This window comes from Rhea americana, unplaced genomic scaffold, assembly GCF_003343005.1.
Source record: "Rhea americana isolate MKP2758 unplaced genomic scaffold, rheAme1 scaffold_34, whole genome shotgun sequence".
Taxonomy (NCBI): domain Eukaryota; kingdom Metazoa; phylum Chordata; class Aves; order Rheiformes; family Rheidae; genus Rhea; species Rhea americana.
The window spans coordinates 6,030,017-6,056,934 of NW_028186468.1; the positions used below are offsets into that span (position 1 = coordinate 6,030,017).

The 26,918-nt window shown below is 37.2% G+C and overlaps 2 long non-coding RNA genes across 3 annotated transcripts in view; one reads left to right on the forward strand and one right to left on the reverse strand.

Moving 5' to 3' along the window:
- Positions 1–8,061, forward strand: part of LOC146592276 (uncharacterized) — a 30,079-nt gene extending 22,018 nt beyond the window's left edge. For both annotated transcript variants that reach the window (XR_014896631.1, XR_014896632.1), the window contains exons 4-5: positions 1,568–1,794; positions 3,858–8,061. This is a non-coding gene — a long non-coding RNA (uncharacterized LOC146592276). The remainder of the gene's footprint in view (positions 1–1,567; positions 1,795–3,857) is intronic.
- Positions 5,297–10,564, reverse strand: LOC146592277 (uncharacterized). Its single transcript, XR_014896633.1, has 3 exons — positions 10,390–10,564; positions 9,719–9,762; positions 5,297–5,337 (listed from the first exon to the last, which is right to left on the reverse strand). It is a non-coding gene; the product is annotated as an uncharacterized LOC146592277 (long non-coding RNA).
- Positions 10,565–26,918: the final 16,354 nt, after the last annotated feature.

Below are 26,918 nucleotides of genomic sequence, written 5' to 3' on the forward strand. Positions count from 1 at the left end.
AGCTTACTGTGACAAACAAGGTTTAGCATTGAGGACTGGTATGGAGTACTGCCAAGAATGTCTAGATTGATTGACATTATTTATTAAATAACAGGCAGTGATGAAAAACACTGTGCCATAATGGACGGTGCAGAAGAATGACAAGGTGTGTGTGTGATATGGATTCACAGTCATGATAAGCAGTGATGAACTATGGTGGAGTGTTTCTCAGAGTATCTCTTAAACTCAGGAGACTCCCAGAAGCACATAGATTACAACATGGGATAGTCCCAAGAGGTTTCTAATGGAAGAAGTGAGTTAGTCACATGATTATTAAAAATGGCTTTGACTTCAATCAAGTCCAGTGGGGTTTTGCCTTTAACCTTAAACTGAAGCCTGTGYTATCACTTTTAGAGCGCCAGTGTCACTGAAGATTTTGTCATRTTTCTTTCACACTGACTGGTCAAAATAGTTTTTTGAAAGTTTCAGACACCAATGTTTCTCAGTAAGAGCTGGTTTGCACAAATCAGTTTATTCCTCTCATACTTACTTGCTTGCTGTAGTCAGATGACACATTCATTGTAATACTGTGCTTTATTAAAGCAGAGAGGCTTCTGCAAAGTAGTGTTGCATTAACAGTATCGAAAAGTTCATTCTTTTTTGCAGGAATTATCTGCGTATTTTGTATTTTCTCCAAAACTAGTAATTGTCCATTCAGTGAATAAAGAAAATAAGATTTTTAAGATTTCTAAAACTATTAAAATAACTTTATTTATACTTCTAGGCTTAGCTCAATATGATAAAAAATAATTTCTATCAAATCTGGATACAAATTAGTTTGACTGGAAGAAATAAAGCAAAGTTTCTGCAGAGTGACATTTCCCACAAATATATTTTGATATAATTATGCTCTTGAAAAGTTTTAACTGATTTCTGTTATTGTTATCTCTCCTCTCTCACTTAGGTCAGCAGATTCATTTAGCTCCAATAGTTGTTCCTGACATTTCCTGAATTGTTTTCTTACTGTAAGTTAATAATACTTTCGAGTGTTTGTATCATTCCATGCTAAAGAAATTGTCTTACAGATATTATGAACCACTGCAGCAGCCACACAGACCTGGATCCCYATTCTACACTGATCTTAACCTCAACCAACATATTATTTCTTATAATAGTATAATAGCATAATATTAATTTTATATGCTCTCATAGTAATAAAAGATACCATTTAGATAGATACAGATATATAGAGATATACATATCATACACACACACATATATATATATGTGTGTATATATATATATATATATACACACACACACCCTCCATAAAGTAAAATGCAAAACACATATGCAAGTAACATTAAAAGAATACCTAAAGCAAGGTCAAGCACCAGAAAATAGGACTCATGAGAACTCAGTTGCCCTGTACAATCTTTATTTTGCCCTTTTTGCATATACATTATTAAATAATCTTTAATTACATAGTCAATTCTTTTTCTTTACAGTACCGGCTCTCAGTTCTAGTCCCTCCTCTTTTCCAGACTATTATACTTACACTCCTAGATCTTTCCTCTTCTCATTACAGTCGAATTGCTTCATCTTTCTTACGCTGCCTGAACGTGAACAGAAGTAACACCAGTGAGGCAGTCAGTGCTTTCAGGCCCTGCGCTTGGCATCACCTCGTCCCGCAACAGCCAGGATTTGCAGTTCCAGGGAAGCCTGTCAGCCTTCCAGCTCTGGGCTGGAGCAGGCTCAGCACCAAGGAAACAGTCAGCTAAAGTGGCTGCTGCACTCTGAGAAGGCTCTCAGCAGGTGGGTTTCGTTGCTGCTTTTGCTGGGGTGGAGGAGTGTTCCCYGTGTTTAGCACAGCCGAGTTTAGGTATAACGCGACAGATCCAGTAAAGGGCACTTCCAAGCAGCAGATAGAAATTTTGTCTCTTCCAGTTTTCAAGGCAGTATGGATAGGGTGCAGAAGAGTTTCTCAACACCAGTTTTTTTCTAATAGGACGGATTTTCACTCCTGAACTTTGTTTGAGGAACCAGCTGAGCATTTTAGCTGAACTTTAGGAAATATTCTCCCAGAGGCAAACAGCCAACAGAGAAGAATTTACACAGTTAGTCTGGCACATTTATATTGAAAACCAGTATGCTATATGATTCTATGTTTCTGTATTGGAAGTGGCATGAAACTGGAGCTACAGACAGCACAGTCAGTTTTGCTGACAGTACCCACTGAGTTAGCTAGGTTTCCAACCTCGTGAACTATAATTTGTGGAGAGTTTTTGTCATTTAGTCTACCACGAAGAAAGTTTTAAGTTCCCTTCGGGATGGTGGATATATATGATCCTAGCTGATGTATTTTCAGCCTTGAGGAGTACATCACCCTCTCTGGTAGCTACAAATACCTGTACAAAACGAGTTTCTTAGCTAGTGACAGTATCATAAAGCCCCAAAAGTAAATAAAACTTACCTCAAAACAGAAGACATCTGTAACACTGCTTTCTAGTTAGATAGTTAAAATAGAGGTGTCTCTGAATGAAAAAGCAGTTTCTTGCATCAAAAATTCTGAAATAGAGAAATTTTCCAAACCCTGTATGCTAAGAACTAACCTAATTTTTATTGGAAGTACCTGCAACAGAATACAGCTGCAAATCCTTTGAGTGAAGGAACACTGTTTAGCAGAAGTGGAGGATTTTGTAAAAGGGATATAGCTATGAGCAAGCTGGTGCACTGTACAAGAGAGGCAAATTAAGGACAACAGGAAGCACTGAGGTCCAATGAAAAGGAAAAGACAAGGTGCTAAAATATATTAAAATTGAAGTACATAGATTAAATGCTTACATGRTAGGAAAATGCTAGGAAAACTTCTAGTAAAGCTACAACAGAGGCATTATTTCATTTGACTGTTTCTGAAGTCGTAGTGATCAGTAATGTACCAGTATACCTTTTTATATTTTGTCATGTGTACATTAGCATGAAGTTACATATCCTATGCAGAATCAGCCTGAGGAATGCTAATTTAGCAGCCTTGATATAWCAGGACTCTTAACAGCTTTGATGTACAGCATGGAATTCATTTTCAGTCTTGAAAAGACAAACTGGTAGGGATACAATTATCCATATTTTTTAAAACAAAACATTATTTTTTAAAACAAAATGTTATGGATTGAAGTTAGGAAGGTTTTTGAAGACTGGTAGATCTGTTGATCACTAAATTCTTTACTATAAGTAAATAACACAGATTGAGCCTATTCCAAGTTGAACAAGGAATACATATGCTTAAATGTGATTATCTATCTTTGAATAAAATTAAAGATACTGAAGAATGAAAGTCTTTTCACATATATGAATATAATACATGAATTGTCACCAATTTCAGTAAGAGTAAGTAGAGCGCTCTTACTAAAGAGTAAGTAGAGAGTTCTTACTATTAACTGTACTACTTGATAAGGAAGTTGTAATTATTGCATTAAGATAATTAACTCCTTTGATATCATATACGGAATATACAATACCATTAAAGAGGTAACACATTAATTTCAAGTTACGTAGTATTTTCATCTTGTTTTGATCTTGCTCATTTGAAAATTACCAAGATGAAACTCCGACTGGGGGAGAAATAAGAGTCTTGCATTGAAATGTAAATCCCAGCCCCGGACTTTGTTTTATGGCCCAGCCAGATTTTCCTTCACTTGCTTCCTGCTGCCATAGGCTCCACCTCTGTAGCAGCTGTCCATTTCTCGTGACTCCTCTCTCACTGCATCACTTGCACATTGTCTCACATGTCCTCGATATCCGATTTACTTACAGGTCCCAAGCAAAATAGAGTCCCAAGTGCCTAGATGGTTATTAATCATCTTTTCCTTCCTCTTCAGCTCTGTCTTCTCTCAGAGTGCCAAGGCTAAGTCCCCTCACTGGAATCCTCCTAACAATATTTGGACTCTAATGTCCACCACAGGCTCAAGCACCAGGTCACTCCTGGACTTTCCTTCAAGCCCCTTGATCTTTGAATGCACTGGTGCGTGCAGCTGTCCTGTCCTTTCCGCAGCAGTCACACTGGGTCACCAGAGCGCCTGTCTTATTTCTGTCCCACAGAGAGGCTGAGACCAGGACTCTCCCTGCTGCCCAAGGCTTCTCCTCCCAGCCTGGGCTGTGCCACCGCCTCTGAAGGGAACTAGAAATCACCTGAACTGCCTCCAAATGCTCCCATAAAGACTGAGTTTTTTGTCTTCCGTTAGTTTTTTCTTAACAAGTATGGAGTTTGTGTATCTTATATTTCCCAAAGGTGAGGTAGTATCAGGGCATTTTGTATGAATTGACTTGCGTACAGAAACACTTCTGTCTGAAAGAACACCTGTTGCAGCTGATGATTTTGATATTTGGATAATATCAATGTACATCTGGATCCATCTTCTTTACCACTGGCATTACAGTCAGGGTCTGCTGTTACACAGGTCAGAGGAATTTTGTTTTAACAAGAGCCACACTGCAAAGTAAAGCAAGCAGGAGCAGGGAAAAGCTTGGCTTGCCACTAGTTACCCATCACAGGAGGGCACAAACTGCAGATGCGCAAATCGAACACAGGATGCTGTCTGTATGGACTCTGCCTTCCCTCTGTTAGTAGCCRGCAGCGTTTGGCTCCTCATCACATCCACTCAAAATTGAGAGTAGCTTAAAGGACYCTGCGTTCACTGGAACCCAGTGAAAGCTGGGTGCCTAATGCTGATAAACACTGCTCAAAAGCCTTACATGCARTCTTTGCCTATCTGATCTCCTACCACTCACCTTTACTACAACTTACCAGGCAGAGGTTCAGGCCGAGGGCAAAACCGTTCAGTAGGTGAAAGCCTATGTAGCAACAAGAGCAAAAAGAGATAGTGGCGCTCTTAAAAGTTCTGATCCCCTGTTCATAATTGATAAGAATAAATCCACACTGAGACATTCAAATGGCTTGAAGCCCATCAAGGTATTTCAGYGCTTAGGGCATTTTGCCAGTACTCTTGCCATCTTTTAGCAGTTTTCCTTAATTTTCATTTGTTAACATCCATAAAACAGGTAAAGATTTCCAGAAGATAAAAACAGACATCAATTCTTTAACATGAAGTGTGTGCATTAAAAATGACAGGCTCCATTCAAATCCCATGGGAATGAAGCATACCAAGTTTTATCTGGCACTCAACATGCTCATCTATTCRGAGAAGTAGTCTAAGGGACTCCTAACCCTGGTTTCAGGGATGGGTTCTGACACAAATCCATTTGTACTACATAAATCATGAATTCATTCCTTCAAATACCAAAGTCGATTTTGAAATCTTATGTTTGTAGCGGATCATCAATAATCATCAGTAGTATCACCTAAAAAAAAAAAAAAAAAAAAAAAAAAAAAAAAAAAAAAAAAAAAAAAAAAAAAAAAGAGGAACTTTTAACAATATTAGAGTGAGTGCAATGGGAACAGAACATGAGAGAATTTTCTTAGCTACAAATCTGAAGTGGAAGTGAATGTTAAATGTATGCCTCATACTAAAACTTTATGAAAAATGAAATGTACAAAAAGCTGGATCCTTGCCATGACACCCATTATGGTGAAGTCTGAGACTCTGACCCTTCGTGTTATACTTATTGTGTTTTTGACACATTTAGTCAATTAAAATGGGTGAAGTGTAATTTGTTTTTCTTAAGTTTAATACAGCATGTCAATAGAAGCTAACCAAAATTTATAGTAGGAACACTAAAACTGCCACTTGCACTTAAACAAATGAACACAATTTATCATGGTTGAAATAAAAAGAACATCATGTGCATTTGACTTTATACTTCACATGAGCATGTTGCCAAATATAGGAAAGCATGTTACAGCTGACACTTCCAATGGAAAAGACATTTTACTTCACATTAAATATTGGTGTGAAAAATTTGGACCCTGTCCAATCCTAAGAAGTGTTAACGTTGGCACTTCCACTGTATACTTTTACTGTAAATTGTTGTAACATTTATTTGACATGGAATACCCAAAGGATTGATGAGTAAAGAAAGGAAGACTTTTTATTGTGCCATGTTCCCTTTTTCAGTCATACATACTAAGCCTTTACATCTTCAGAGTTTAAACAAGTCGCCACCTGTACTCAATCGGTGAAAGTTATTTTTCATGCAACTAGAGTTTGCCTTTTTTATAAACCTATAAAAGCACACATTTTCCATTTTATTAGTCAGCAAAGCAATGGCTGATTTAACCATAAAAGTTACAAATGTTGTTTCTTTATGGAGATCTATGTTTTTTTAACCCTTTACAATTCCTTGCAATATAAACCTCCTTCATTTTGTTCCTTGTCATAGACTGAAAACACAAAACAAACTGCACTGTTTTTTCTTTTCATTAGAAAAGTTTACCTAGCACTACTACCATTTATATTATTACCCATGGACTACTAAAGATTTAGGAGGAACAAAGTGCTGCTGCGTAAAAATTTATCCGCTTCAATTAAGTACCTGCACAAGAATTCTGTGTTCCTATTACGTGAACTATAACTGCATTTATCTGCAGTAATGAAGCACTGTAAAATGTCGGAAAAGTGCTGAGGGGCACTTCATATGATTTACTGAACTGATCTCTAGGTTAAGAAAGCATGCCTAAGACAGAGGATTTTTTTTAATCCATATTTTTCAAATTAAGAAATTCCATAGCATTTTGAATTATAAAATTAAATTCTAGAGCCACAGACATGAAAATGATTGAGGTATTTTAACAATGTTTTTTAAAGACCAGATCCAAGACGTTGAATTTTGATCTATGTAAATACAGCACTTTGAGATTTCTGTATTTGATTATAACTTAAAAGGGTAATATACACACATAAATGCATAGAGAACAGATTTTTCAAAACAGACAAGAAACACGGCTGTCCCGTACAAAGTAGAAAACTCAGCAACAAAGTGACATAAAGAATTAGGAGGATTTAACAGCAGATGAGATGAGCTCATGCCTAGGGGTGCATGTGCTGGCACCAGGAACATGATAGAGTGGCATCTTCAGAACATCTCTGGAGASAGCGATGGGTTTATTAGGCCTTTTAATCTTCAACTACTGAAAGGCATAATTCTGCAGTAAATGGAAAAGAAATATTCTCTACTTGGTTTGTGTTTCTGGCCTACAACAGCCAATCTGAAAACCAGCTTCTGAATCCAAAGCCTGAGCAAGGGATTTTGGATAAAGGAGACACATATCACAGAGCTACTAGGCACACCTCCTCCTTCTCTCTCTGCTTATGATAAATATGCTCTCTAGAAAAGACRAAGGAGAAAACAAACAGAAGAATACACAGAGGATGGGAGAAAAGAGAAGATCTGTTTTTTGATAAATTTCACAGTGTTTGGATGAGGGCTAATGATGACACCAAGAAAAGAGTGTCAGCAAAAGCAAGTTCACCTCAATCTTCTTTCAGCCATGCATGATCAAGCCATGATTGCTTCAATACTATTGATACAGGCAATGTTGTATGTGATTATCCTACATGCTCTAGAGATCTTAACAGTTTTTCTTGTGGCTGATTCAAAATAGGTTGATATAAAAAGTGTTGTCATATCTGGATGTGTTCATATCCGGGTGAAAATTCCAAGTTTCACCTCATCACCATCACATCATAACTCATCAACCTCCTCACGCTGCTTAGCAAATAGGGAAGGAAAAGAGATCATCCCTATCTCCAGATACTGTCATTTTAATTTTATATTCAAAATATACCTGAATAACCCACATCCTATAGGCAGTCAATTAACCCGTGTGCTTTGGAACAGGATGCCCAGAGAGRATGTGCAGACCTCCATCCTTCGAGGTTTTCAAGACCCAACTGGGCTAAGCCCTGAGCAGCCTGGTCTGACCTCAGAGTTTACTCTGCTTGGAGCAGGAGTTTGGACTAGAGACCTCCTGAGGTCCTCTCCATCCTGAATTATCCTGTGATCCTATGATTAAGTCCCTTGCTTCAGCTGAGKTGAGACAAATTCAAAAACATTTTTAAGCCAAAACGAGGAAGAAAACACAGGCATTTGATTGTAACTGATTAAATAAATTAATATAAGTTCTTGTCTGTGTTGTTCTCAATGCATTGAAACACTAGTCTTTGTTAGAAAACAAGTAAAGATATGCATGGATATTTGTATGGAAGTTTTTCTATTTGCTATTGGTGGCAGGGAGAAGTAAACAGTACAAGTGTTATAAGGGCTGCCTGGGTTTTTTCAGCAAAAAAGCTATCTTTTCCTTTTGTGTAGATGCAATGTCAAAACTGAACAGAACTTGGTGTTTGTGTTACTCCAGTTTCTAGCTGAAGTTAATAATGGGTGTGAGGGAGGAACACTCCATTTTAAAGAAGTAGCACTACCTTTCCTCCCATGTCGTGCTATCATCTTTAATGGCAACAATAATTCACTTAAGCCAGGAAGACATTTTTTCTGTTTTATTTATAGATCATTAGGAAGGCCTGTCTGCTGCATTAATGCCTGCTAAAATGGTATGCTGCTTCCCACTTTATGGCTCTATGTCAAAAGTGTCTCTGATAGCTAGTTACTCACTCCACTTTGTCTGCTTTAAACAACTCATTTCTTATTGGATGAACCACACTATCACATGTCAGTTACTTGACTTTTATAATATTCACTATAGGTCTCAGATCTCTGGAGGACTGCACATCCTCAACTCCCACTAAAAACAAAGGTAGATAGCACCTCACAGATCAGATGTTGCTACTTTCTGCAGAGCTTATTAAGCTTTTCAGTTGAACCTCTTCAGCTATGCAAAATGTAGGCATTATTTTTAGCAATACATTGTATCTCTTCTTTTGTGATAATTTATTACCATGCAAAATATGTTGCTATGATATGGCTCAAGAGATAATAGCAAGGGCAAATCAGTCCAAGTATGACTGCAAAGAACCAGTGCCAAATGTTTAGTGGATACAATCTAGCTTTGTTACATTGACTCAGAGACACGAGAATTGAAGCCTTTTCTTCTCTACCATTTAAAAGTTACTACAAAAAGCCATGTCATGTGGCTCATGGCATTTACTGAATCAATTGAGCTTAATCAAATTCAGTTTTTGGGGTTTTTTTTGAGTTTTGTTGTATATATTCTGGAGGTATGCACCAGCCAGAATGGCTGCATTTGAGCTATATAGGGAAGAAAGAAAGAAAGAAAGAAGAAAAGAAGGAAAGAAAGAAAAAGGATATACAGCACAGTTTATAGAGTTAACTAAAAATAAGTATATTTGTCAAGTGAAAATGAAGAAATCTTTTTGTACAAATGCATACAAATAGCACTAGATTCTGCTCCATGATACTGGGAGACATTAGAAAGATCATTCATCAGCCCACTTGGAGACCGTAATATTTTACTGTTTACTGAGATTTTTTTAAATTGTATAAGGCATCCAAAGCTTGGTGCAGAAATAGAACTCCCTATAAATGGAATTAGTCTTATATATATATACATATATATATATATATATATGAATRAATGAATATCCTTTCATTAGTCGTGAGTGACCTACATGAGCTAGTTTGCCCAAGAAGTTGTCTACACTGTAGATACAAGGCTCAAAGATCCAGACTGTCACAGAGCTGACACAATCTTTCATCGACCATGGAAAATAGACAATGGGTCTTTCAAAAAAATAAGAAGAAAGAAATTAAAATGATAAATATTTATTATTTATCTGACTAAGAGACTTTGAGTATGTGTGTGGCTTACCTGAGCAGCTGAACCTGTTACAAGCTCCAGTTGTGTGTATGACACTGCAAAAACATAAAACAGACAGCTGATAACTGCTTTAATCACTTTGTGTGCATCAAGATCAATGCATGCTAGTTTCAGAACATGAGTGCTTCTTCAAGTAAGAGATTCTCCTGTGTCATTTATTTGATACTTGAGACAGTAACTCTAGATACCATAAACTAAAGACTCTGGGTCGTTTTTCCAAAGATGAAGAAGTTTTGCCACTTTGCAAAACAATTTTTTTTTTGCTTGTCTCCTATCAAAATCATGCAGTGCAATTTTTTGCTGATTACTTGTTACACCCAGACAGTGACTAATATATTGGTAGTATGCGGTGTTGTTTAGGTCTTTGAAATTTTGGGGATAACATGAATCAAAAATGCTCAGAAGTACTCCAAAGTCAGTCTTCAGAATCAAAATCAGAAAGATTCAAAGGTCTCTCATTCTGATTACTCTATATCCTGGATCTTTTCTTCTTTTTTTAGCTTAGTTACTGCTTAATTCTTTTAATTAAAAAGACAAGAGAAAACTCGCATGAAATGTGAAGCTTGCATTGCAACAAACTAAGCAGKCACTGCCTGTTAGGCTAAGAGGACTCAGAAAGTGGTTTGAGGCTTCCCCTTTCAAGCTAGAGAATAGACGGTTACCTCCCACTTTGGACAGGAATGTCTTGGCTCCATTTTGGTGTTATATCTATTAGGTGCAGAGTGATGAGTCTATCTTACTGCTGATTCGCACAGGCTGTTCCAGCGGCAACATGTGACTGTGATTCCTCTGTGGCCCAGAGGATATTTTCCATCAGCAGGAACAGATGTTACTAATTCTGAAGGCCAAAAGAAAGAATAAAATTATATGTACATAATACATATAAACATTTCAGTCATATTCTTGTGACCATAAGATCACTAAATGTTGCAGTTAAAACAATTAATGCCACTACTGTTGATATCATTGGAAGATATCAATAGTCAGAGAGGAGTCCTATTGAATGAGGACATGAAATAAGTTAAATTGCTAATGCAAAATAAAAAATAAATTGGGTGTATTCCTGCTTTTCAGAAGGCCACTATAGAAAGGGACAGAGGCCACCTGAAAGAATTTATGAGAGAATGGGTTATGGTGAGATGGTGAAATAGCATATCATTTTTGATTCTCAGTACACACGAAAACAAATAGAAGCTTACTCCTAAGAGGCGCACTTTAAATGTGATTCTAATAATTTGAGACAGATCATTTAATTATACCTAATGTCTAGCCAAGATTAGAACTAAAATGAGGACAAGTTGGCTCATATTCAATTCATACAAGATGGTACACTGGAGAACTTACCTAACAGAAATGGCAAGGACAAATCTTATCCCATATCCATCCTTGGCASTAACTCTTGTCTTTTCATGATTGAACATACACCACCTAAATACCGTTCTTGGCTAGACAATTATTACTGAAAATTATCTTTTTACAGTAATCATTATAATTTTTATAATCTACTGGCCACAAATGTCAAAAGAAAAAATACCTGTTCCTTCCAGCTCCATATCCTACCTTTTCCATAATCAATCACCACTCTGCACTCTTCTTTACCTGAGCTGTGTTGTCTTTGTCCATGGTACAAATTCTTTGCTGTCTCAAAAAGAGAGCTTAGTGTTTGGGTCTTTTCTTTTCTTTTCTTTTCTTTTCTTTTCTTTTCTTTTCTTTTCTTTTCTTTTCTTTTCTTTTCTTTTCTTTTCTTTTTTTTTTTTTTTTTTTTTTTTTTNTCGTTTCTTTTTGGTTCAGCAGTGAACTCTATACAAAAATAAACTTACATTTTTGTGGATTAATCAAAGCAAAATAGTGATCTATTTAGGCAGAGGGAACCAATCACCTCCAGTTCATTATATGAACAGGGCCTTTGTAAATTGTTCAGAACAAGGATCATGTCTTATTCACCGGATAAACTTTGTCATTATATACACCTATGTTATTTCAAGAAATATGGATTACATAACAAAAAAAATGCCATTTGGCAATGAAACTCACTGAATTCAATGAAAATGTTTCCATTAGCTCCAGTATGAGCTGGATCAGATTCAAGAGGTCCTGTGAACAAAAACATCCATGATAATGTAATAAAGACTGCATCATAATGTAATCACTCAAGGGAGCCAAATTAAGATCACATAGGTGACCTAAACTGTGGTATTTCCTTGTGCTTTTGAGCACTTGCTTTTGCAAGCTTAACATTTTTAACATAGCTGTTTGTCTGTGGCATTGGCAGTGTCATGTTACGCTAAGATGCAAATCAGCAGATGTCAAGCTTTTAAATTTTATCTCTTTTTTTTTTTAACAGGCAACAGCCTTTTCTGCAAGTTATTGTATCTGCAGAGTTACTTTTTAGGCTATAAAAGCATTATAGAAACATGAAGCAAAGCTCTTCAAAGTCAGATATAATTACACTTTCTACGAGGTAGTTCGTGGAATATTTATTTCTACTAATTTTGGAATCTGAGTGTGTTGTTTATTGACAAAATGAAAGCGATTGTCAAATATAGAACTACGCAGGGGAATACATTGGAATTCTGGAAATGTTCACTCTAATTCAGCATTTTTGCCATACATGTATTATGAACAATCCCAAGTGCAAAAACTAATGTCTGTGATGTAAAACTGTCTTCCAAAAGTTTGAAAGTCTGTCATCTTTCTCCATATACTCACTTCATTAAATAGTTTACAGCTTGCAAGGGGATCACAATGTTGGAGTAACAAAATGACTGTCCTGACAGATTCAGACAATAAAACCACCAGATTGTTATATGAATGTTTTCTCAGAGACTGTTGCTGCAACACGTAATAAATACAAATATTGAAACACCTGCATGATAAACATAATACTTTTAGCAGATGTTAATCCCCCCTGAATGTAACCAGTGGATTTAGATCACATAAATGCAACTTGCCCCCTTCAGCTCTCCCTGGAAAATTGCTAATCACATGATTGCTTTCTAACCAAAGAAACTGCTGCACACAAGATGCATGATTTTGTTTTTCAGCCTTGCTACTGCAGGCCATTTTAAAAATAATCCATAAATACAGCAATATGTATGTATGAATGAAACTGAAGCTCATTAGCCAGTTAGGTTATCTGTCTGCTGTGAGAATGATTCAGTTATACTATTTTCAGAAAATTRTGTTTTAATTTTTAAAAAAATATTTTCTCAAAATCCTGGCATTGCTTGAGAATGGCAAGAGGAGCAGAGTATTTTTCGCTGGTTGGCAGGACTTAGCTGCTCTGTCTCAATACCCTCTGATATTATGTAGCTTCTGCTGACTTCAATCAGTTTGGTGGAGGCTCAGCATCTTTGCAGATTAGCTATTAATCCTTCACAAACACTGCTCGGTTTTTCATACCCCTAGAGGAGAATCTCATACTTAAAACCCATTGGCTTAAACTTAAACACCTGCTTATGCGCTCTGTTGGAAAAGAGCCTGAATTTACATCTGTCTTTTCTCCTTCAGAATGTATTCGAATGGCTATTGGTGAAACCCAGACCATATAAACACTTCTACACCCACACGTCCATATCAGCGGACAGCGGACAGTGGACCAAAGATGACGGTGTACATTTCCACTGTACTGAGTGGCATCTAATCCTGCTAAGCTATCTAATCGGTAGAGTATGACCTACTGACACGTGAATAACTGAAAATAAGTGATGTTGAAAGCATAAACTAACTGGCAAATGATTATTCATGCAAGCGAAACAGAATAGTGAAGAAAAACCTGTAGGTGGGATCTCACACATGGACTCAATAGCTGCATAGATTCAGAGAAACTAGCTCAAAGAGAAACAGAGGCAGAGCATTGCCCAGAGGTCAGTGCAACAGAAAGATAGCTATCCATCATGGAAAGAGGAAAACCTGCTTTAAAAATTGACAGGTAACCCAAGGAAATTTAATAGCATGAATGAGATAAAAAATAGCAATAACTTGTTCCATCTCTATGTACCACCTCAAGTCATCTAAATTGATGAAAATGCGGGATAAATATGGAGTTTGAAAATGTAGAAAGTTTCAAATGGTAATTTATTTTTTCCCCAGAGCAATTTGTAGGCATAGATCAGGAGAAACATATACAGCTGACAAGARGGTAATTGAAGAGTTTGAGAAATGGTGCCAGCAAAAGTCCCAAGTTTCTCTTGGTGACAAATTTATGTCTTAGATGAACACTGGAGGAAAATAACTACCATGGTCAGAAACCAAGACTCAATTTATGCTGCTTGAATTGTACTCTTTATAAAATAATTATAGAAAAAAATGTGATTGGGCATTATCATTGAGGGAAAAAACACCAAGAGGACATTTGCTTTGGTTATGACCAAGGTGATAGCTGTTGACTGTTCAAAGACAGAGACAGAYCAAAGAAAATTTTACTGGTCAGACATGGAAAAGTTAATTGACTAACTTAAAGGCAACAAGGAGGGTTTTCTCCCCACATATAGTCAATTCTGCAATTAATTGCCAAGAGAATATGGAGCAGGACATAGAAAAGAAACTTTTTTATTGASTATGAAGGGAAAAATTCAGCTGATTCTTCCACTTTTTAGGATTATCAGTTCCTTGTAATTAATACAGTAAAAAGTGCTATTGCATAAAAACCTGTTCCTGTTGAGTTAATGCGRTCAAAAGAATAAGCAAGTTGTTTGGATGGATACATAATGGATTAGAAGAGAATATAGGTATTTTTAAGATACCAACTTTTGACTATGGTGTTCATGAAGTGTAATAATATGTTGAACTATGTTCACCTCATTTTTAGAAGATAYTGAAGAATTATAATGGGTTTATTAAAAACTCCAACTATTGCTATGTTTGCAGGAAAACTCTTATGTGAAAAGAAACTGAAAAGATTCTTTATCTCATTAAAAGACCATAGAAAGATGCTGATAAAAATGTAGATAAGACAAACTAATAAARCATGTTCTTATCTTTTCAGATATAGTAACCAGAAGACATTCAATGGAATGAAAGATGACAAATTCAAAACTGGGGAAGGATCACTTCTTATTCAACCTGTATTTTATTCACTGAGGAATGAAGCTAAGGTATTGCAAGACTCAGAAATCATTTAGACTCTTCTATGGTAACAACAATATCAGGAATTTTGATATGTAATGCCTACTAATTTTCCAAGGGAATTTTACATCTCATGCTTAGAGTTTAAGCTTAGTTTTTAAAAGTAAAGCATGAGGCTCAGAGCAAGGCTGATAAATCTGCTTTTTAGGCAGCTTGCTCTAGTCACTTTTAGCAAGTTGACCAGACCTGKTTGTTATTTTTCTCTAGCTTCAAAAACAATTTTAGATCTGCAATTGTTAGAGTAGAGAGTTTCATTCTCTCCCCATGTGTTGCCAAATCAGTGCTGTCTTAGCACCTGTTTGGCCTCATGCCTGTTATCAAAAGATAAAGAATGRAAGAGAAATCTGAGGTCTAGGTGTAGGTACATCCTAATTTTGCCACGACTGACTCCTCTAATCATTATAATGTCAAATATTTTACTTCTGAAATTTTGGAAACACTCTATTCATAAGTAACTGAAAAGTTTTCTATAAATTAAGAGAAAACACTCATAGCAATAAAATATTTGCCCAAACGACGGCCACTGGGGGAAGGGGGAGCGCTTTGAGAGTTTTAAACATTGGCTGCGCTCCTGCATGAGTGCAAGGGTATTTCACAGCCCTAAAAAAGACCACCGCAAAAGTCTGAAAATATAGTTACCTTATTGTACACGCAGGTTTGCCTCAGCTTCTGCTTCCGATGGTGCTGCCATCAGTGGGTTGCCATGCAGGAGTTAGGAGCACRCGTGGTCCTGTGGTGACCAAGCGTACATGTACTCAGGTCTGCTCACATATCTTCTCCTCTCTACTTCACAACAGTTTTAAAACTTATATGAGGATGTAAATGAGTAGCATAAGCCAAAATCAAAAGAATCCAAGTTCCTATTGCCCTTAACAGTAGAATAGAAACTGTTCAGCCTTTAAGCCTTTTTTTCACTTATTTGTACAAGTTTGTGCCTACCTGGCCCTTGTGGCTCTTGATTGCATGAACCTCTGAGGTTAGTGTGCCATCATCAACTACTTCCTACACTTTAAAGCTAACACATTGAAGCCTCCTTTGTGCAGCTCCTCGTTCTCGGGAGGAGTTCCCTGTAAAAATCGCCAGCTACATCACTACTGCTCTTCAAGATGCGGATTGAAAACTTGACACCCCTGAGGGATACAGATGTCCTGATGCTAACGCGAGTCATGCTAACCAGTGCTGTTTGTCTGTACTCTCCTATCTACTTAGGAGGATATGGATATTTATCTATTTTCTCTCATCCGAGGCACAAGTGCTTAGGCTTTAAGATTTTTTCCTGTGTTTTCGCGGGGGAGTTGTGCACAGGGAATATCAGTGTGTAATAATGTTCCTAAACTGTATGATCATGATAATACTATGATTATGGTTAGCAGCAAGCAAATAGCCTTAGTGGGAAAATCAGCACCCATAGGCAACATGCTAAAAATAACCAGAGTGATTTTAGTTCTTTCTTACACTCTATTTTCTCATGATGTTTATGCACTGAGATTTCACTTGAATATATATTGTTAAGTGATTTAGATATTTCTGAAAACTCTACATTTTAATGGGTTCAAATGACCAAGCTGAAAATGAAATTTCAGTAATTAAAGTGCATGTAAGGGGAGGTGTTTCATTTTGTTTTTTGTTTGTTTGCTTTCATCTAACGGCCTCTAGTGTTTTTGTATCTATTCTATAAACAGGATAGTATAAAATCATAGAGTGGGTTGGAGAAACGAAAGGTTKAACAATTGGTTATATTTATATGGCCCTAAAACATGTTGCTGAATTGTATTTATTACTTAAAAAAAATTCAAACAATAAAGTATCTTACTGAGTAGATGATTATATGGCATTACAAAAATCTGCTTTCCAGTGGAATCCTTTGGCCTGCGTATGTACAACACTATAAATTTTGCTAAATATTTGTTTCAGAAATTGTCCAGAAGGATGAACAGATTGATTTTCCAGACCTAAATCATTTCAACACTGAATAGTACTCTGGAGAAAACTGTTTTTCTCTTCTTGTTGTTTGCAGGCACATTAAGATCACACACTGAGTTGCAGCAGTTCAGTTTTTTGCTCCTTTTGCTTGTTTGATAATGACAAGATGGAAAAGACTTGCCTTGAGAGACTACCTAAATAAAAGTGGTTGGTGAAGGGAAAAAAACTCTAAAGCAAAATTAAGAGACTAATGAGCCCATTAAATTAATTCTGAACTTAGCTACAGTCTGAATTAGTATCATATGGATTTGTATGATTTTGAAAACCTGAAGAAGGACAAAGACAAAAGGAATTTAATATTTTTCATAAAATAAATTAGCCTGTAAAAATTTGGTTTATTTACAATATAAAACATTTTCCCATTTTTTTACAAAAAGTCAAAAATATCTATATTTTTCTATTAGATATGTCAAACTGTCAGTTCAGCATTTGGCAAATGAAAATTTTTGCTAGGCAAATTTAGTTTTTCTAAGTCAATTATCATTTAGAACTTATATTTAATGATGTTCTGATTAATTCCCCCAAAACATTTGCTGACCAGTTCTGTGCTTACTCTTTTAACTTATATTCTATAGCTGTGATTTTAAAAGTGCTATAATTTATTTCTCCAACGGAAAAGAGATTTTTTTTTCCAAATGCACTGCAAGGATAACCCATGTGTATACCTTCCTATTAAGGACAATATATACTTACGATTAAGGCACTTAATACTGTCTCATTAATTCATTAGCAAAAAACTGATGCTGTACTTGTCACACCAGTGCTCCTGGCTCCCTCCCAAAGCAGCATGCTTGCAAAAGATGATATTCACAGATCTTTAAGAATAGGAAAAAAAAACTACATTACTTCAGAGCTCATTAAAAACTGAAAAGGAGTGTTTTTTCTCACTTCTGTCATTCATAACATGCTTCAAAAATAATTATATGTGTGTGTGCCCATCAGTAACACTTTACAACTGCAGTTACTAAATCTGTAAAGCCAAGAAGTGGCTCAATTTTTACCTAAGGTAATCATTTTTTAACAAATTGATTTTTAAAATACGGAGGCCTGATTCTGCTCCTTCTCTGGCAAAGATGAGGACGTATCTCCAGTACTGTCAGACATGAACATGTTGCACAACCATTATGAGACTGGATTGAGACCATTACCCTGTCTGCTAGATACAATTCTCCTGTAAAGCTGAATGAAATGTCCTGTTTATTAATTTAGGGCTCAATATACATATTCTAGAGATTTACATCCCTTTAACGCGGACGTCCAGTTAGAGTGCTATGTAAAGGACACTCATGTCTGTTTATATATGTTAAAGTTTAATATATAGTTTAGTATGAACCATCTTTTTCTTCATAGAGGAAAAAGAAATCTGTTTCTTCAGCTGGCTAGTCATTTGTTTTCCTTCCAAATGATTTTTCTTTTTCTGACAGGCTTAGATTAAGAGACATCAGCCATAAATGCTACAAGAGAAGTCTCCTTTCAAGTGCAGTATAAAACTGTAGAATCTGTAAAATATGGAAAAGAGAAATTTCCTAAGGGGAACTGCAACCTCTATCATTTGCAAGCTAAACCTCTTCAGTTTATAAACAAATAAGTAAGCCTCCTGCATTTAGCCTCTGCTTCTGAAAGAGAACTGTATCACTAAGAAACACTCTAAAAGCCATGTGGAAAGGTAAGTTTTATGCATCTTTTAAAAAAAAAGGGAAAAAAACTTTCAACACCTATTTGTCAAAACTCTCATTTCCTATTAAGTAAATGAAATGGAATTGTTGGTGTTACAGTGGTTTAGTGGATTTCTCCTCTTCTAAATGAATACAACCTGCTGGATCCAGCAAATTCATTAAAAATGTGATTTTACAGGGTAGAGGGCTTTAGGAGCTGCACAAACCCATCAGACTTTATGAGTTTTCAGTCCAGTTTCATTCACAGGGTGCGAGTGAATGTCTCCCAGTTCCCAGAGAGCCTCCCTTCACAAATAAAAAGAACAGAGATAAATTTGGAGACATGCAAGGCAAGTAAAAACTATAATTAAAACATACTTTCATTCTCAGTCTATTGCAGCTATCTTACTGATTAACAGGTCCTCCATCTGTTAACCTTCCCATAGATCAACTGTATTTACTTAAGCACAGGGGGTCTGAATCTAATTTCACCCTAGTTTTGAAGGTTGTCATTGAGCACATATTGAGGTGTAACTCCAAGAAGGCTTACGACCACAGTATAAAGTGTTAAAACACATGCCTACCTTTAAGCATATACATAATGTCTGAAGTTAATGAGATCATTTACATATTTGTTAAGTACTTACTATATAAACTCACTGGATCAACACTGAGGGTTTTTCACATGCAGCAGGTWCAAAAACCAAGACAATCAAAGTGTGCTGCTTAAGCACAGGTTTCCTTCACTTGATATCTGCAAGGTACAGTTCATGGCCAGAAAGTGAAAATAAAAACCAGGTAAATTCCATGTTACTACACTAATATCAGACAGCTGACCGTAATTTTCCACTTACATCCCAGTTCATATAAGTGTTAAATATCAGTCCTGCTGGTGTTTTATGAACTTTACTCGTAACGATTACAGATGGCACTAAAACCAAGTCCATTGTTTGGCTGTTCTTTAAACTTCCCTTCTTGTACATGATCTCTGGGTTCTACATCTGTAGGAAAAGCATGCCAAAGTAAAACAAAAAAAAAAAAAAAAACAGGGCCAAAGAAACGTAGAAAACAGGTGTCTGCTTGAATATTCAAATAAAGGTGGGTTGAACATGTGTACAAGATGCTTCTAAATGCTTGTATTCCCCTTCACCAGTTCAGTCCTACGTTTCTGTATTATACAAGTCTATTATCCTACACGGTTTTCCTGCGCATGGCAGCTTTCCAGTCAGTGTTAGCAAAGCTATTGGTGAACCCAAGAAACCTGAGTGTTGATGATCTTGCTTACATTAACTTCTTCCACACCTCCCCCCAAGCTGCAGTGTCCTCATCTTTTTTGTCTCTATTTATAGAGGACTGTAGCAGATTATTCCCTTCATGCCTTCAGGATGAGTCTCCCTCATCCTCTGCAATAACGCATCTAATCTAGGAAAATTGCCTAAGGTTCCTGCTAAATTTTGTGGACATAGAGGGCAACGAGAGYTTCCCCCTCCAGGTCCATACCTGTTATTTCTGATGCTCAATGGATGATTTCTTAAGCTATTTATATACTCTATTATATACCAATCTTCAAACGAAATCCCAGCACACAGCCAGAAGAATGCAGCTATGCTGGAAATATAATACATGGGAATTTGGCTTGTAGTAGGGCTTTCATGCTGTTTTGACATACTCTGTTTGAAAGACCAGTTCAGAAGGGTTTTGTGCTGGTTCAGCATGCTGCCTCCTCAGCTGCCACAGAGTTGCCCATGCCCCACCACATTTTGCTACCCAGGCTCTCTTGCATATCTCATATGATTATTTTGGGGAACACATTCACCTGGTTGGCTTCTGACCAGAAATCTCAGGCACCTCTCCCATGGATTTCCTGAGAGAGGAAAGACTGTAAAGCCAGAGAGACAGTGATGAGTGTCTGCATGGTTTCAAGAAATCACATTCCAAGATTTTCAGGTTAGGAGTACACTAAAGATTTCAGGAATACTTCAGTGCTTATGAAAATCACAACCCTCCAGATAAGACAATACAGATAGTCCCTGGTCAAGTTAAGTAAATGCCAAACAAGTAGGGAGGTTCACTCAGCCATTTCTGGGTACAAGGATTTATGCCTTCCTTCATACATGCCTACCAAGGACTATTTTGTATTCCCTGTTGTGAAAACTATACCCAGTTATTTGTGTGTATGGTTGTGTATCTCCTCACAACATAAACATTTGTTTTTGCAAGATGGGCCTGGACAATAAAAGCTTTCTTAGCTCATGTTTAAAGCTTTCATAGTTCRTGTCTTCTCCATCCTAAATGATTTAAGTATAAAAAATTCATGACTTTTATTTCTTGTTTTTTAACTACTGTATGAATGATTTTACCACTATAGCAAATGTTTCCAATATTTTTCAAACACAAAACCACTAAGCAATCTTTGTATTTATCGTGCTCTGCTTTAATACATAAATCAAAAGACAATAACAAGCCTAATGTYGAAGAAAATTTTTGACACTTCATACATTAAATAGGAGCAGCCGATAAACAGTTTAGATGAAATTATGGCTTGAAATGTAGTTCCCATGAGGACTGAGGTTCATAAATTGTTTTTATACTACTTCTGCCTTTGTTGGTTTGAGATATGCACAAGACACCCACAGTCATTACCAGTGCTACCATTACTTAACCTGCCTTTGCTCTGACTGATATTTAGACACATGGAGACTACAAACCATCTATTTCTGTGAAAAATGCGTTGTTTGGTTGTCATCACATGTGTAGCATGTTGCCTTCTATTTAAAAGTTTGACAAAWAATAAAAAATAGAAGAAAATCTGCCTTTAAGTTTGGAAAGTGCCTGAATTCCATAAGCTGCTGTAGCAACTTTAGATACTCAAGAGAGGGGATTTTCCAATCAATACAAAATAARCTTAGTATTTGATTAACAATTGATCTAATCTTACTGATTCATGAAGATGGACTATTTCAAGGTTCAACATCAGTTCTTTATTGCATCACAGCTTTCARATCTCCTTGAAAGACAAACTTGCTTTTTTCTTTTACACTTAATATTTTTCTGTAGCTAACACTGAGTACGTAAATCATTGCTTCAAAGGTTCCAGTGTGGTGTTATCACCAGAATATTTCTGCCTACTTGGAAATAGGTATGCCAATGTTCATCTTAAATATTGGAAATGGAATAGTTTGCATGGAACTATTACATTCTCCAAGAGTAAGAATTTCATTTCTTAGTTCTTCTGATGGAAGATAATGTTTTACAAAATACCCGAGATTATATAATATTGTATCAGTTACATTAAGATTTTGGTCCTCCAAAATTTCATTCTCCCTGCAAATGCCTCTCCCCTAATTTAAGGCTTCTCACAGGAGTAGAAGTTTATGGGGCTGTGTTCTCTCTTATTTCACCACGGAATAATTCAAAAGGGAGTTAACRGAGAGCTAAGAGTTAGCTCAAGCATTCACTTTAGAAATGTTCTAATAACAATGACTTACAAATAAAAAATCCATGGACAGATCTWGCAAAATGATAAATTTATTAAGTGTACCACTCGGGTTTTTACAGGTCAAGGTACAGTCTCTCTACAAGCAAAGGTGGTAGGCTTCCCAAAGTGCCCTTAATCATTATGCTAACTACGTGACAGCACATTTGATGAAAGCTATACAAATGGAGCATTGTACCTGAATGGCAACTATATGCCTTCAGCACAAACAGAACTAATAGATTTTAAGAGAGACTTTATGCCTTCATGAGCAGCCACTCTTTAAAGAATACACATCCTTAGCACAAATCCTGATGATGAAGTATGTGCAAGTAGAGCTCTTAAAAAGATTGTGTTTGAAAGAGAGTCTACATAGCCCAGCAGATTTCCTATTTGCTGTGCTTTCAGTTCACTCTTCTAACACCTCCACACAGAGATTTTACAGCAACATACACATTTATTTGAAAAAAAGGGTCTATCTGAAATAAACCATAAATATATCCCCACTCCTCCACTTATGACATTTGTTGGCATTGTTTTGTGGAGAACAGTACAATTTGCTGTACCATTTTCCTCATAACAATTTATACTTGTAGGTGCCACTGACACTGTAGAAAAACTGTAGGAGTTACCTGGCAGCTAGCAGGATAGATTTTCAAAATTCGCCTTGGGCAACTGTGTACATACTGTTTGTTCTTCATACAAGTTATAAATTTTTCAGTGAGTGATTATTCACTCCAGCAAATTGTGTATATAGGCATAACACATGCAATTAACTTATAAAAAATAATGAGGAGAACAAAACTCCTAACCTGTACTGTTCATCAGTAGAGGCACACACGCTATACTTATTCTTTTAGCTTTATTTCCTTATTTATTTTAACTTTAATGGAAAGGCTGCTGCTCTACTTCCAGTACCATTAAAGCATATAATACATTCCCCTAAAACCACAGACTTTTCCTTTTTTTCCTTCTTCTTTTTCTTTTTTCTATTTTTCTTTTTCTTTTTTTTTCTTTTTTTTTGAGGGGGTGGGTGTAAAACTAATCATCCAGTGAAAGGTTTATCCTTTTATGGTATGAGGAGCTGAGCTCACCTTTGGGCTGTGTCCAAAGAAAAAATCTACAGAGAATAAATGTATTCCTAGAGGGCCATTAAACTTACACCAGGCATTAACATTGATAGCATGTTGATCTAGCTTCTGTCTTTTCTACTGCCCTCATTAAATTGACTAACTACCTTTCCTTCATCAAATCCAGTGGCCTCTTACCCACTCAATTTTACTGAAATCCCTGCTACCTTCAACATGTTGGACCAAACTCTTCCTCTTAGGACTTAAAATTCTGCTTCCTTTGTTTGTCTCTCTCTTAGCCAAGTAACTCCTCTCACCATTTCCTTCTCTTTTCTTTCTTGCTGCAAAAAGAAAAATCCACAATGAGATTCAGAGTGCATTCAGACCARCATTGTCTTTGGTGCCCAAGACAGGAATTGGGAGGATTTTAGCTGTCTTGCACCTAAGACAGAAGATTCAAAAATCCTATTCTAGAGTACAGTTTAATTCTGGAGTCTCCTAAATTCAGCCAGAACTACATTGTGGACCACAGTTTTTCCTCTAACTTGGGCTCCCCATCTTAATGTACCCTACCCTAAGCAAAAAGTATATCTTACCCTTTTCTTTGCTTTCTAGATATAGCAATCACTGAGGGCTACTCATAGTCAGGCATCAATCTTTTGCCTGTCAAGAAGTCATCACCACTGGTACAGTCTATATGCAACCAAAAAGGGGAATAAAGTGRTGGGACAGAGTTGACCCATAGCTGATGGGTGCTGCTAGGTGGTCGCTGGAGWGGCAATAAAAGCTGATCACGGGCAGAACTGAAGCATGGGAACAGCATTGATATGGATGCTACAGGGCAAGCAAGAATGATGTGGGCAGGGAAAACAATAGAAAATTAGGTACCAGACTGCTCTGGAGAGCTTGTGCTTGATTAAGCATCAAGAAAGATACCATCTTTCCTGTAGATTTTCCCTTTGCTCTAGCATAGGGGAAGTCCCCTTTCAGCACAGCTGTCAGGGCACTAATAGGCTGTAATGGCCCTGACAAGCTCCACCTGCACTTCCCACCCTTGGACACACTGCTCACTGGTCACAGACTCCATTTAAGCTCTGGTCTGGGCCCTCAGCCTTCTTCTGGGCTGTGCTGGRTGTGTGCCTGCTGCTAGTCCTGCCTCTCAGGTAAGCCTCAGACCTATGCTGTAGCCTTGTCTGCTGTCCCATCTCCAGCTGCTGCCCAAYGGATCCTGAATTCACTGTGTGGACCCTGTTGTAGCCCTGGCTCTGCCTTTCCTGCTCAAGCCCTGCAAGACTGTGCCTCTCGGTGCAGGCACTGCTCTGCACTGGAGTCACCTCAGCTCCTGGCTCATCCTCCTTGTGGTATAGCTGGCCCTTGCTGCTCCTCAACAGCTTTATCAGTAGCATGTGCACAGCCAGCTCAGGACCAAGATCTCTGCATGGTGTCAGGAGCCCTGAAGATAATGTGTTGCAGGGTCTGGGCCCCTCTTGGAGGACTGAGCAGAGCATCTGTTGTGGGGTAGCTCTACATTGCCTTGGTACCGGGAGCTCAGACCTCTGTCCCTATATCTCACCTGTCCAGACTCATGCTACCGTACTTCTCTTCTTCCTCTTCCTGCTTCTGGAGATTAAATGTGTACAAAGATAGACCCATTTCATCTCTACTTTATCTTCCTGCTTTGTTGTTTTTGTTGACAATTCCATTATATTCCTCTATTGTTCTTTCTCCTATATGACTTTCTTGAATGATTTGTAGGCTAAAACTCAGGTCCAGTTTTTCCATCTTTCCCTCTGTCTAAAGCTACTTCCAACTCTCCTGATTTCATTATCCCTTCTTTCCACACAGTATATTACAGTGAAAATGATCACGGTAAATAGCATGTTACCTGCTGTGGTAATAAGCTCATAGTTTTGGGGCTTAGATCATCTGTATGGTATTTTCTAGGTTAGGTTTCTAAAATCAGACAAAGTATGTAGAGCATAACCCTGCATTGCATTGGATCTGAACTGTATTAGACTTGACAGCACCCTGCCACAGCTTAGGGCATGGTTTTGTGACAACAGAGAAAAAGCCTGCTAACAGGTCACCTCGCATCTTGCCTTAAAGGTTAAGATTCAGATGTTAAAACTTCTTCCCTGCATACTTAAGGATTAATTATTGCCAATGGGCTAAAAAAAAAATTAGCTACAGAAGAGGTATTTTAAATTGTTTTCTTTTGATGTCAGTTAATGATTTAATTTTTTTTCAAGGGATTATGAGAAATATACTGCTTATTCTGGAACATGTATATAAAATGACTTTCCTACACACGGAACACACAGAAAGAAATGACTTCTTACGCAGTGTAAGTACAAACAGGCCTGACCTACATTTGGTGCCTCTTTTGCGTGAGACTGTGTGGCGTTACCTACTTTTATTTTTAACTTTTCTTTTAGAAAAGCAACCCAGGAATGTAGACACATTCACAACTAAAACAACCTCTTTTTTTGTGGCTGCTTTAACCCTCTCCTCTGAGAACAGTCCCTTGAGCCAAGGTTTATAGTCAATCACCAAAAAAAGTGTGGGGGGGGGTGCATTACTTTCCCCTTTTAATTGAAGGGCAGGGGCCTTTAACTTTCCATGAGGCTCTAAGAGAATTTCTTCTGGACAGAATTGCCTTGAACCTGGTAATCAAGACCACAGGATAYGTGTTAATTGTCTCTGACATGCAGAATTATCTGCATTTACCCAAGCTAATAACGTCACCCCAGACATACTGTTTTTCAAACACATGGTTTGAAATCATCTATAAACTCAATTACCAAAAATTAGCTCTCATCCAAATAATGCAAAGATTGACTAACACTAGAAAAGCAGAACTAAATTAAGAGAAATCTGTTAGTTTGTCCTTAATTCACCCTGTTGGGATTTTAGTCCCTACAACACTAACTGCATAGCTTGGGAAATGACTCTTGTTTATAGTTTCTGTTGTATTAAGGCACAATTGCATTGATTAAACAACAAGTTACAGAATTAATTTTGAATGTACTTGCTTCAGAGGGCTAAAGTCAATCTTAATGATCTGTACAACATCTCTTTTTCTCTGAGCATGTTCTTTGCGAGCGTCTAGCTGTGTAAGATATTAGAAAGGAAGAAAGTCTTGTAGAAAACTATTAATAGAAATGACTGGGCCTACTTGTTCTGAATCAAAGCACTTGCAATTATTTTTAGAACTTTAAAATTTTAAGTGTTTATATAGCATCTTTTTGAAAGAATGTCATAGATGGCAAGCATTAACTAGATATTAGTAAATCTAAGAAGCAATTTGACACAATCCCATTTCATTTTCTGTTCATAACTTATCCACAAAACATGATTGGTATTCATTGCTCCAAATTGCTTGATCAATATTTTCTTAAAATTCATAACTCTATCTCTTACCAAGCAGAATTTCAGCATGTGACTATTAACAGGCAAAACTGGAAGCTAGTATGCTTAAGTACCAATTAATGAYCAAAGCTGTAGAATTTGATAAGAATAGCATCTATTTGTGTTTGCTCTGTCTGCCTTGTTCCCACCCAACTCTTACATCTGTCCTGCCCTGCCCTGGGAGCTTTTCAGCTGCAGCTGTGCTCTGAGTGCTGATCATTGCTCATATTTCACTTGGACCTAAATCATGCCATGGACTTGCATGATGTGCATGCCAGTACCTTTGGTACTACTGGGAAGGAAGGTGGCAGCCGCTGCCTGAGGATGGGAGAGAAGAGGAGCAAGAGTGGAGCAACACTTTGCCCTCCATCCCTCCTTCCTCCCCAAGTTTTTTCTCCTTTCTCTTGGTGAAGCTGCCTAGCCTGACAGCTCCTTGCTTTGCTGCTTTCAGGTGTCTCTAGAGTCAAGCAATG